The sequence below is a fragment of the Canis lupus genome, chromosome 32, assembly GCF_048164855.1.
Source record: "Canis lupus baileyi chromosome 32, mCanLup2.hap1, whole genome shotgun sequence".
NCBI lineage: Eukaryota > Metazoa > Chordata > Mammalia > Carnivora > Canidae > Canis > Canis lupus.
The window spans coordinates 33920327-33930524 of NC_132869.1; the positions used below are offsets into that span (position 1 = coordinate 33920327).

Sequence of the window (10198 nt, forward strand, 5' to 3'; positions counted from 1 at the left end):
TCTCCGCCCAGGCTAACCCCACTGGCCTTCCCCGCACAGCACTTTAGAAATGGCATTTGTTAAAGTCATAAAATTCTGCAAGAACTTGGCTTTAGCCGCTGAGAGAAATAAAGGCCAAGTGGAGTGGGAGGGCTCAGAGGCCTGACTCACCTCCTGGGCAGAAGCCCATCCCCACCACCCAAAACTCCTGTAGTCTTTTTTTTTATTTTTATTTTTATCTATTTTTTTAAAAAGATTTTATTTATTTTTTCATCAGAGACACAGAGGGAGGGAGAGAGAGGCAGAGACACAGGCAGAGGGAGAAGCAGGCCATGCAGGGAGCCCGATGTGGGACTTGATCCCGGGTCTCCAGGATCACACCCTGGGCTAAAGGCAGCGCTAAACCACTGAGCCACCCAGGCTGCCCTTTTCTTTTTTAAAATAAAGATTTTATTTATTTATTTATTTGAGAAAGAGAGAGGGAGAGCATAGAGGGAGGGTGAGGGGGAGAAGCAGACTCCCTGCCAAACAGAGAGCCCAGTGTGGGGCTCGATCCCAGGACCCTGAGATCATGACCTGAGCCGAAGGCTGACGCTTAACTGTCTGAGCCACCCAGGTGTCCCAAAATCCCCGTGGTCATGAGCAGATTCTCTAAAGCCCCCGATCTTCTGGTCTGAAGGCTGGTGTGAAATTGAGGGAGTAGGTCAAGTTCCTGGCACGGGCAGCCGACCTCATCTAAAAGCTTCAGACCACTTTATGTATGAGGTTAGGGATGGTGTTTGCTTTCCAGGCAGGAAAGGGGAGCTAGTCACCAGCACCAGCACCAGAGAGAGAAAGGAACATTTTTTTGAAACCTTCTCTTTCTGTCCTTCCCTTCCCCCTCCCGGTCCTATGGCCTCCGCAGCTCTCTCAAGCTGGCCTGGGCCCCTCCCGGCCCCTCGGCAGCCCTGCTGGGGCTCCCCCCTGCCCTTCTCAGTATCTGCTTCTCTGTTCCCCTTCCTTTTGCCTCATTCTCTCTCTCTCTCTCTCTCCTCAATTTCCCAGGCTGAGCAGAGGGGGACCTATAGGGAAAGGCAGGAAGAGAAGCTCCCAGCTCTCCCCCTCTGGATGCTGCAATCATCAGAGTGTAGGGAAGGACTCAGAAGACCAAAGGAGCGTTTTCTCTCTCGAGGCACCCTCCACATCCTGCCAGGCCAGGCCAAAGACACCTTGCCCAGGCTCAGCTCTGCACAGGAATAGCCACAGACACCTGCAGCCAGGGAAGAGGCATGGCTGGGGCCCAGGACACTGCCCTCAGCAAAACTGCTTCGGGTGCAAGTGGTGGCCCTGCCTGGCGGAGACCCTGCCATGAAGTCCCTCCAGGTCCTTGGGTATCCACTCCCCGGGTGATCTGGTCCATCACAGGCTTTACATGCTGTCGGTACAGTGACAGGACCCAGACTTACAGCAGCAGGGCCCTTGCCCCCGAGTTCCAGATCCACAGCCACCAACCGCCTGCTGGACACCTTCCCCTGGATGCCCAACAGGCTTCTCAAACTCGCCATGAACGAAACAGAACTTGGTTCTCCCTTGCCCTCCCTTGACCCCTCGTTTGCCACCTTGAGGAGGTCACCACCATACACACTGCAGAGGCTCCTCACTGGCCTGCTGCTTCCCCCATCCGGCAGCCAGAGAGAGCTTTAAAAGTATAAACCAGGTCACCCTGTTCTGCTGTTGAAAATCCTCTAGTGTCTTCCATTCACAATCAGACTAAAACTCAAATCCTTTCCTAGGTCTGGGAGGCCCCCATGATCCGGGTCCATCTCGTACCACCCCCTCCTTGTTCTCTGCTCCATCTTGATGCACCTTCCGTCTGTTCCTCCAGCAAGGTAGACTCATTCCCACTTCAGGGCCCTTGCATGGGCAGTCCTTCCTGTGGGGGAAGTTCTTTCCCCCAGAGGCCCCCACGTCTGCATCCTGTTCACCCTTCAAATCATGTCCTCTGCGATGCAATCCCTGACCCTACCCACACTCGCCCCAGCATCTCCAGCACCTGGCATGCTGCAGGGCACGGAGCAACCCTGGATAACTATCTGCCAAATGAACGTGTAAGCGAAAAAAGGTGTAGACTCTCACAGCTGGAGATCATGGCATGTGGCTTTCTGGTGCCCTGCCATCCTGTCCTTCTCCTGGGCACAATGAACTTAGTCACGGCCACTGTGGCTGCAGCCTGTGCCGAGGTCCAAGGGGCGTCCTCTCTCCTCCCAGACTCTCTCTCACAGCCCCAGCCCTGTTTGTCATGGCCACGTGGCTTCGGTGACCAGTCACAGCCAAGCTGGGCATGGACAGAGGCGAATGGACCACCACTCCCACTCCTGGGAGCAGAGAAAGAAACCTCCTGAGCCCAGGGCCAACCAGAGCAAAGGAGGTGGTGCCCAAGACAGCCCAGAGGGGAACCCTATGCTACTGGCATGGGGTTTTAGACCACCCAGTCCATCCACACACCATTCCCCCATTCATTGTTACAGCTGATTAAAGCCGCTGGGCAGGGAGGTCTGGCCAAGGTTGCACAGCCAGGAAGGGGAGCTGAGATACCATCTAGAGCCCTAACTTCAGGCAGGACAAATTGCACTGACCTACTCCAAGTAAGGGTGAGTTTTCCCTGTACTGGGGCCTCTCAGCCTGGTTTCTGGGGGTGTGGGGAGGGGCAGGCAGCAAGCCCGTGGCTGGCCAGGTCTTGGGGAGATGCAGCCTCTCCTACTCTGGAGCACCCCCTCAGCAAGCAGCCGCTGCAATGCTGCCTGATGGACCCCCTGTGCTCCTCCGGCAGCCAGAACGGGCTTCAGAAAGCAGACCTGGGGGATCCCTGGGTGGCTCAGCGGTTTGGCTCCTGCCTTTGGCCCAGGGCGTGATCCTGGAGTCCCGGGATCAAGTTCCACGTCAGGTTCCCGGCATGGAGCCTGCTTCTCCCTCCTCCTGTGTCTCTGCCTCTCTCTCTCTGTGTCTATCATAAATAAAAAAATAAATAAATAAATAAATCTTTAAAAAAAAGAAAAAGAAAGAAAGCAGACCTGATCCTATTGCTCCTGCTTACACCTCCTCCCCAGCTCCCTCCTCATAAGTAAGACCCAAATCTTCAGGCTGCCCAGGCCAACAACTCCTACCTGCCCCAGCAGCCTTGTTTGCACCGCTCTTCTCTGTGCTCAGCCTTTCTGGCTATGAGGCCTTCTCGGTCGCAACTCCCCCCACATGGTCTTTGCTCATGCAGTTCCCCCTGCCTGGAATGCTTTTCCCTCAACACCCTGGCATTGATAACTGCTGCCTGTCCTTGCTCTGACTCTTCCACCCCCCGCCCAACTATCAGGCCTCCCCGTTCGATGCTGTGTAAAACCTCTTTTTAGCAGCACTCACCACACTCTGTGCGTATGAGCATGTGTGAGTGTGTGAGTGTGTGTGTGTGTGTATACGAGATTAGTGATGACCTCATCCTGCACTGTCCAATACAGTAGCCACTGGCGAGATGAACTCTTGAACGCTTGAAATGTGATGAATATGAATTCAAATGTGCTGTAAGTATAAAATACCTCCTTAATTTTTATATTGATCCCATGTTGAAATGACAATATTTTGGATATACTGAGTTAAGTAAGATATATTGTTAAAATTAATGTCATTGGTTCTTTTTACCTTCTTCAATGAGGCTACGAGAAAATTTAAAATTGCATATGTAGCTGGCACTGGTGGCTGGCATTGTATATCTATTTGACTGCAGGGGTTTTGTCAATGCTTGCCCCTCTCATTCTGTGCGTCTCCCGCTCACCACTGTGCAGACTCATGGAGATGCCCCGGCCCCAGTGCCTTTGAGGTCTTGCCCAGCACAGGCACTCAAAACACATGCGCTGAATGATCAAACGCCAGATTGCTCATCCCAATTTCAGGAAGAGGAAGCAATGCAAATAAGGCACCTGATCTCGCTGGCTTAAGCCCCCATCCCACACCCCCCTCCCCGCCCACACACACCCTCTGCCCAACAAAGACCCAGGCCCAGATAGATGTCTGGACTCTAGAGGCTTGGCCAGGACCTGCAGAGCCAAATGTGCAAGGAGAGGACAGCCTGGCAAGAAAGCCTCTCTCTCTCTCTCTCTCTCTCTCTCTCTCTTTTTGTCTTCCCTCCCCACCCCACCCCCTCTCAAATATCATTTCTCACAGTTTGGAATGAAACCCATTATTCCCAATTAACCTGCTGTGAACCCACAGTACTTGCTGGCTTGCCCATAATTATTCATCCATAGTAATAGCTAAAGTAAATTCTGGCGGTCTCAGCTAACACTGACATCTCCTTTGGGAAAACTTTGAAAGATGCCATGTCCTTGGTTCTTTATCTAAAGCTTCCCTGCCCTGTTGTGTGTCATTTTATTTTTTTTAAGGCTAGTGTTTGAAAAGAGGGGATCCCAGACCAGGGCATCTCCATCCCGATGCCAGGTCGTTGGGTGAGACGCTGGCAGTGCTGTCCCATACCTTCCCGGCCCCCCACTCCCGGCACAAGGGGAGCCAGACAGGCAGCATCTGGACCATCGGGGTAAGTTACACACAGCTATTTTGCAATTAGCTAGTCCTTAGAGGCTCCCTTCACCCTGCCATCTCAGGAGCTAGGTTTCGCAAGTCCACAGAAAGCATAAATCTTCTGCACAATTTATTTTAGGTTGTCAGATATAATTTACTAAGAGACCATCTTCCCCCCAAAATCCAGAAGGAAACCTAACCTGTCATTTTTAATTAAGTGTGGCTCCTTTTGGTTATCTTTCTATCTACTAAAGATGCAGTGGCCTCTCCCCTAGGCTCACAATAATCATCACAGTGGTAATAAGGCTTGAGTCAAGAACTGGGCGAGGTGGGGGGTGCAATAGAGAGAGATGGGGCAGGTGGAGGGAACCTGGAGAGAGCAATAGCGCCACGCTGATGCTTCCTTCCAGATACCTCTCAACTTGCGGAGGTCTTGTCCAGAGAGAAGAGCTCTCAGATTCCCAACTTTTGCAGAGGAGACTGGCTAAGAAGGCAGTAAGTGAGTAAGTGGGGGAGTGTGTGCAAGACACTAATAACAGGCTCTATTGAGGGTCATTTCTTCCTCCCTCTAAGAAAACAGTGCCTCTAATGGGGAGAGCTTTGATGGCAGACAACAGGAACTGAATCAACACAGTGGCCCCAGTGATTCAGGTCCCAGCCTCCTCACCCACTAGATCTCTGGGCATGCACTTGGCTTCCTGTCTGGAGAGTAGAGAGCAAAACTTTCATGCAAAGTGAGTTAAGCTGCAAGGATAAAATAAGATAATTTGGGGATCCCTGGGTGGCTCAGCGTTTTGGTGTCTGTTTTTGGCCCAGGGCCTGATCCTAGAGTCCCGGGATGGAGTCCCACATCGGGCTCCGGCATGGAGCCTGCTTCTCCCTCTGCCTGTGTCTCTGCCTCTCTCTCTCTGTGTCTCTCAGGAATAAATAAATAAAATCTTTAAAAAAAATAAAATAAAAAATAAAATAAAATAAAATAAAATAAAAAAGATAATTTTTTGCAAGTGTCTGGTAGCTTGTAAATGCTGTACAAATGTAAGGAATTCAAATTATTACCATCCCTTGTACAATGAGTGGGGGTGGCCACAGGGGCTCTGAAAAGCCCTTGCAGTGAACACTGGTGCCCCTGCCCCCAAGGCTGTGGGGGGTGGGCTGCTGAAGACCCATCGCTCCTATGCCTACCTCCCACCCTCCCGCACAAGAACTGTCCTCAGTTGACTAGAGCCACCTTTCCAGGAGCTTGAAAATTCCCCTTCCTGATGGCTCTTAGTCAACAACTGACCAAGCACAAAAGGTTAGCCTACTCCCACCAGAAGATCATGCTGAGTTCTGTTTCAGATTCCAGAAGCTTCCCCAGTGGGACAGGTCACACCCGGGCCTTACCTGAGGCCACATCCTTGCTCAACTCCTTCCCTTCCTCTATCCTATTTCACTCTCTCCCTCTCAGGTTTCTTCCTGAAGAGCCTTCCCAAGGATAAGTCACATGTTCTGAATCCTTGTCTCAGGCTCTGCTTTCTGAGGAAGCCACTGAAGAAGCTTCCTTCAAAGCAAAGGTACACCTCCCTCAAAGCCTCTGGTGCTGCTGTGGCTACCATTAGACTCTGGGCAACCACAGAGGCTCACTGAGGAGGAGGATAGATAATGTTTCTGCCAGACATCTCAGGCCAAGCTGCACAGGTACCCGATCAGTCAGAGAGGAGGCCAAAAAGACGAGAGGAGCAGGAAAAACAAGGATTGAAGGGCACCTGGGTGGCTCAGTGGTTGGGCATCTGCCTTTGGCTGGGGTCATGATCCCAGACTCCTGGGATTGAGTCCCACATGCAACTCCCCACAGGGAGCCTGCTTCTCCCTCTGCCTGTGTCTCTGCCTCTCTGTGTCTCTCATGAATAAATACATAACAATCTTAAAAAAAGAAAAGAGAAACAAGGATTGAGTTCCCCCACAATGGCGAGAGGGGGCCTTCACCTCTAGGACCCTAGTCCTGCTCCTGTGCCACCAGGACTGAGGGAAGACAGTGAGAAAGCCCCTGGCCACAAAGCCCCCTGAGATTCTGAGGACCGAGAAGACTGCGAGTCCCTCGCCCAAAATGAGGCTGGGCTCTGCCCAGAAGGCAGGGACCTGAACCCTGCACTGCCAAGTGCTCAGCATGTGCAGGTTTCTAGAGAAGGGGATAGAGAGGTGCGAGGAGGGGAGGGCCACCCAGTCCAGGTCTCTTTTCCTAACTCAGTAAGAAGACCAGGACCCCGGCCTCCCCTCCCCTCCCCTCCCCTCCCCTCCAGGAGGGTCACAACCTGCGGCCTCCTCGCCATTGGCGCCTTCTCCCCAGTGCCCCACCGCCAGCCGCCCACTCCCACCTTCACACCCTGCGTCGATAGCTCCTTTCACAAGGTCATCATTACCCACTAATTGTCCAAAATCTCATTCCCTCATCCTTCTTGGTTAAGGATTGATTTAAGGAATGAGTTCAATATCCCTGCCGTCTCCAAGTGCTTATTAATTCCCGGCGCCTCCAGCTCCCCGCGCAGAGCCCCGCTCACCTGGCGCTGCCTCCCCACTCACTGATTGGCAAAGCCCCGGCTTTTAGGCCTGCAGGATGGGAGGCCTAATGTGCGCTCATCTATCATTACTTCACGCGGCTGGCAGAGTGACGGATGGCGGCGCTGGACGGCCCGGCGAGGGAGATGGCCCTCCGCCTCCTCCCGGTCCGGGCTGCAGCCGGGGGTTTGCTCCACGGGAGAAGGACGGCCACCTGCCTGTCGCCTTGCAAGAGCGCAGAGCCAGGACATCAGCAGGACCAGCACGAGCCTGCCCCTGGCCCCACCTGGAAGGCCGCCGGTCCACCCCTCCGGGCCAGATGTTGCCCCCTCGACACCCCCCCCAACACCCACATCCACTCAGTGTCCAGCCTGCTCTGTGGCCTAGGGGACAAACCTGCACGGACAGCATCCACAGGCAATCTTGCCCTCTGCCTCCGCTAGCATCGGCCCATGGGGAGTCCCCGCTGCACCTGGGAGGGAAGAGGATGAGGCCAGACTGGTCATCGGACTGGCCACCCCCTGCATGGCTGGTCCCAGCTCCTGTCAGGTGACCCTCCTCCTGCCACACACACACCCTTTCTCTCTGTCCACTGGCCCTTCCTTGCCCCTCTGGGCCTAGCACTGGGAACAGCCCACCGCCACTTGGCCCAGGGTGCTACGCATCCCTTGTGCTTTCCCTCGTGCTCTGCCCACGACTCTGTGAGCTGTCCTCTGTTCAACTCTCAAGTGACCTGGCTTGAGCACGCCTCCTGCTTCCCACTGGAACCCTAGTAGAACCCTGCCCATATACCTCATCTTACCAGTGAGGAAACTGAGGCCCAGGGAGGAGCAGGGCTTGGCCTAGTTCACATGAGTTTATGGCTGGGCTGGCTGCAGAACTCAGGTCTTCTGTCTCCTAAGATTTGTCCCCTGACTGCTCTGTGCCCCTTCTCTGCCCCTACCCACAGCTCACATCTCTTTTTATTGGGTCACATGGGGAGAAACAGGTTCAAGGTACCATGGGGGGCACCTGGGTGGTTCAGTGGTTGATCGTCTGTCTTTGGTTCCAGGGCGTGATCCCAGGGCCCTGGAATCAAGTTCCACATCAGGCTCCCCATGGGGAGCCTGCTTCTCCCTCTGCCTATGTCTCTGCCTCTCATGCATAAAGAGAAATCTTTAATTAAAAAAAAAAAAAAAAAAAAGGTACCATGGGGGTCTTTAGAATCTGTCCCTTCCAGAGACAGTAATGTCAACTCAGTGTAGACGCTCCCTTCCTCAGCCCCTTCCAGATGTTGAGGCACCACTCCAGGCTGCTCTGTGGCCTGGGACCTCTTTCCTACAGTCCTTATATTTGCCCCCTCGGGTAACCAGGCCACCAGGCCATCACTGTTGAAAATGGCGAGCCCTGGGCCACATCAAACCCCAATCTAATCAAGAGATTGGGACACCCAAATGTCTACCAAAGGCCACTCTCTTTTTACACAAGCCCTTCATTACAGGAGATGAGTATGTAGTCACTGGATTTCTATTCCAGCTTCTGGAGAGGCCCAGGGACAAGGCCAGGCCCTGGAGTTTGTCTGGTAGGGGAAGTAAATAGCTGACTCTGGCCCACAGAATGAAATAGGATCTACACACCTGAGGCTGGATGACTCCTCCCTGTGGGGCAGTGAGTCTCCCCACAGGGAGGAGACTAATGAGGTCTAGAGGGAGGACCCCAAGCCCTGTGAGCCCACCTTCTCACTTCTCACCAGAGCCCCAGGGGGAGGCCCCTGGCCACCGGCTCCCTGCAGAGTCAGCAGTTTGCCACAATCAACAGTCCATCCCAGCAAGGGAAGTCACTATTCCCTTCGATTGCCAGGGGCCTCTCCTCCAGAACAGTCCTCCAAGGGGCTGGCATGCCCTCTCCTAGACTGAAGATATATGTGTGCATGCATACTCTCTCCCTGAGCTAGGGTCCTCCTCCATGGGCACTTGTGGCAGGTCTCCCACTCAGGGCCTTGTCGTCTATTCTTAGCACCTCCTTCTGGCTTGCTGTCAATTATTCCACAGGGACTGGGAGCCCAAAGAAACTGCCAAGTTCACATAACCTGGCCCAAATCCAAAAGTCATCAGCAAATCCTATTGTATTGCCACCTTCAGATGCAATAGGCAATCACCCAAAAGGGCTCCTCAAAGGTCGGAATGAAGCCAGAGATTGGAAAGGGGCTGAAGCAAGAAGGATGGGATTGCTCTATTCTAGACTTCTGGGAACTGCCCCATCGCACCCCTTCTGAGAGGGGAATGAAGCATGTGCCCAATGTTGAATCAAGAGAAAACTGGTCCCAGTGAATTGTGGCAGGGTATATGAGAAAACCTCTGGGCTGGACGTCCAGAGACCTGGATCTGTAGCCAAACCTGCCACTGAGCCCTTCCCCATCCTGGCCTCTTCTGTAAAAGGAGGGGGTGGATCAGCTCAGCCTTACTGCTGTAAGGGATGTGACTGTGCATTTTTGCAGGGAGAATGGAGAGTGCTGTGGCCTAAACCCTGGCACGGTACTCTAGACAACCAGAATTCCATAGTGCCCTTCCTGAAATAGAGCCACAGGGAGGAAACCCTGCCCAGTCTCCCCTCTGGGTCTGCTGTTGGAAGAAGCTGCTCTCAGGAGCAGCACAGCTCATCCCAAATGGAGTCAAAGCACCCAGGCCCTGACCAGAGCCTCCTTGGCCAGCCTCCCCTCCCTTCTCCAGGCCATCCTCTATCAAGCATGAATTATCTAGAACTGCACCACTCAATCTGGTAGTCACATGCGGCAATTTAAACTTAAGTCAATGAAAATCAAATAAAATTTAGAACTCAGATCCTCTGTCACACTAGCCACATTTCAAAAGCTCAAAGGCCACACATGGCTAGTGGCCACCATAGAGCACAGTGCCGCTCCAGAACATTTCCATCACCTGAGACAGCTCGGATCTAGGCGCTAACCTTCGTTTCTACAAAGTGCCACCTCCAAGTGTCCCTAATTTCTTCCTGCTACAGAATCAGCCCGCTTTCTCTGGCCCTCTGCTCCGGGGAGGGGCCTGGCTGGTTCTGAATGGGGATTCACCACAAGGGACCATTGGGTAGGGCTTCCTGTCTGCCTGGCCCTGGACACTTCAGTCACCCACGAGAATCTGAGGACCCA

At 53.4% G+C, this 10198-nt stretch overlaps 1 protein-coding gene across 6 annotated transcripts in view; it reads right to left on the reverse strand.

Annotated features, from left to right (window-relative positions):
* Positions 1-10198, reverse strand: part of MEGF11 (multiple EGF like domains 11) — a 344857-nt gene that overhangs the window by 260169 nt on the left and 74490 nt on the right. The window lies entirely within an intron of this gene.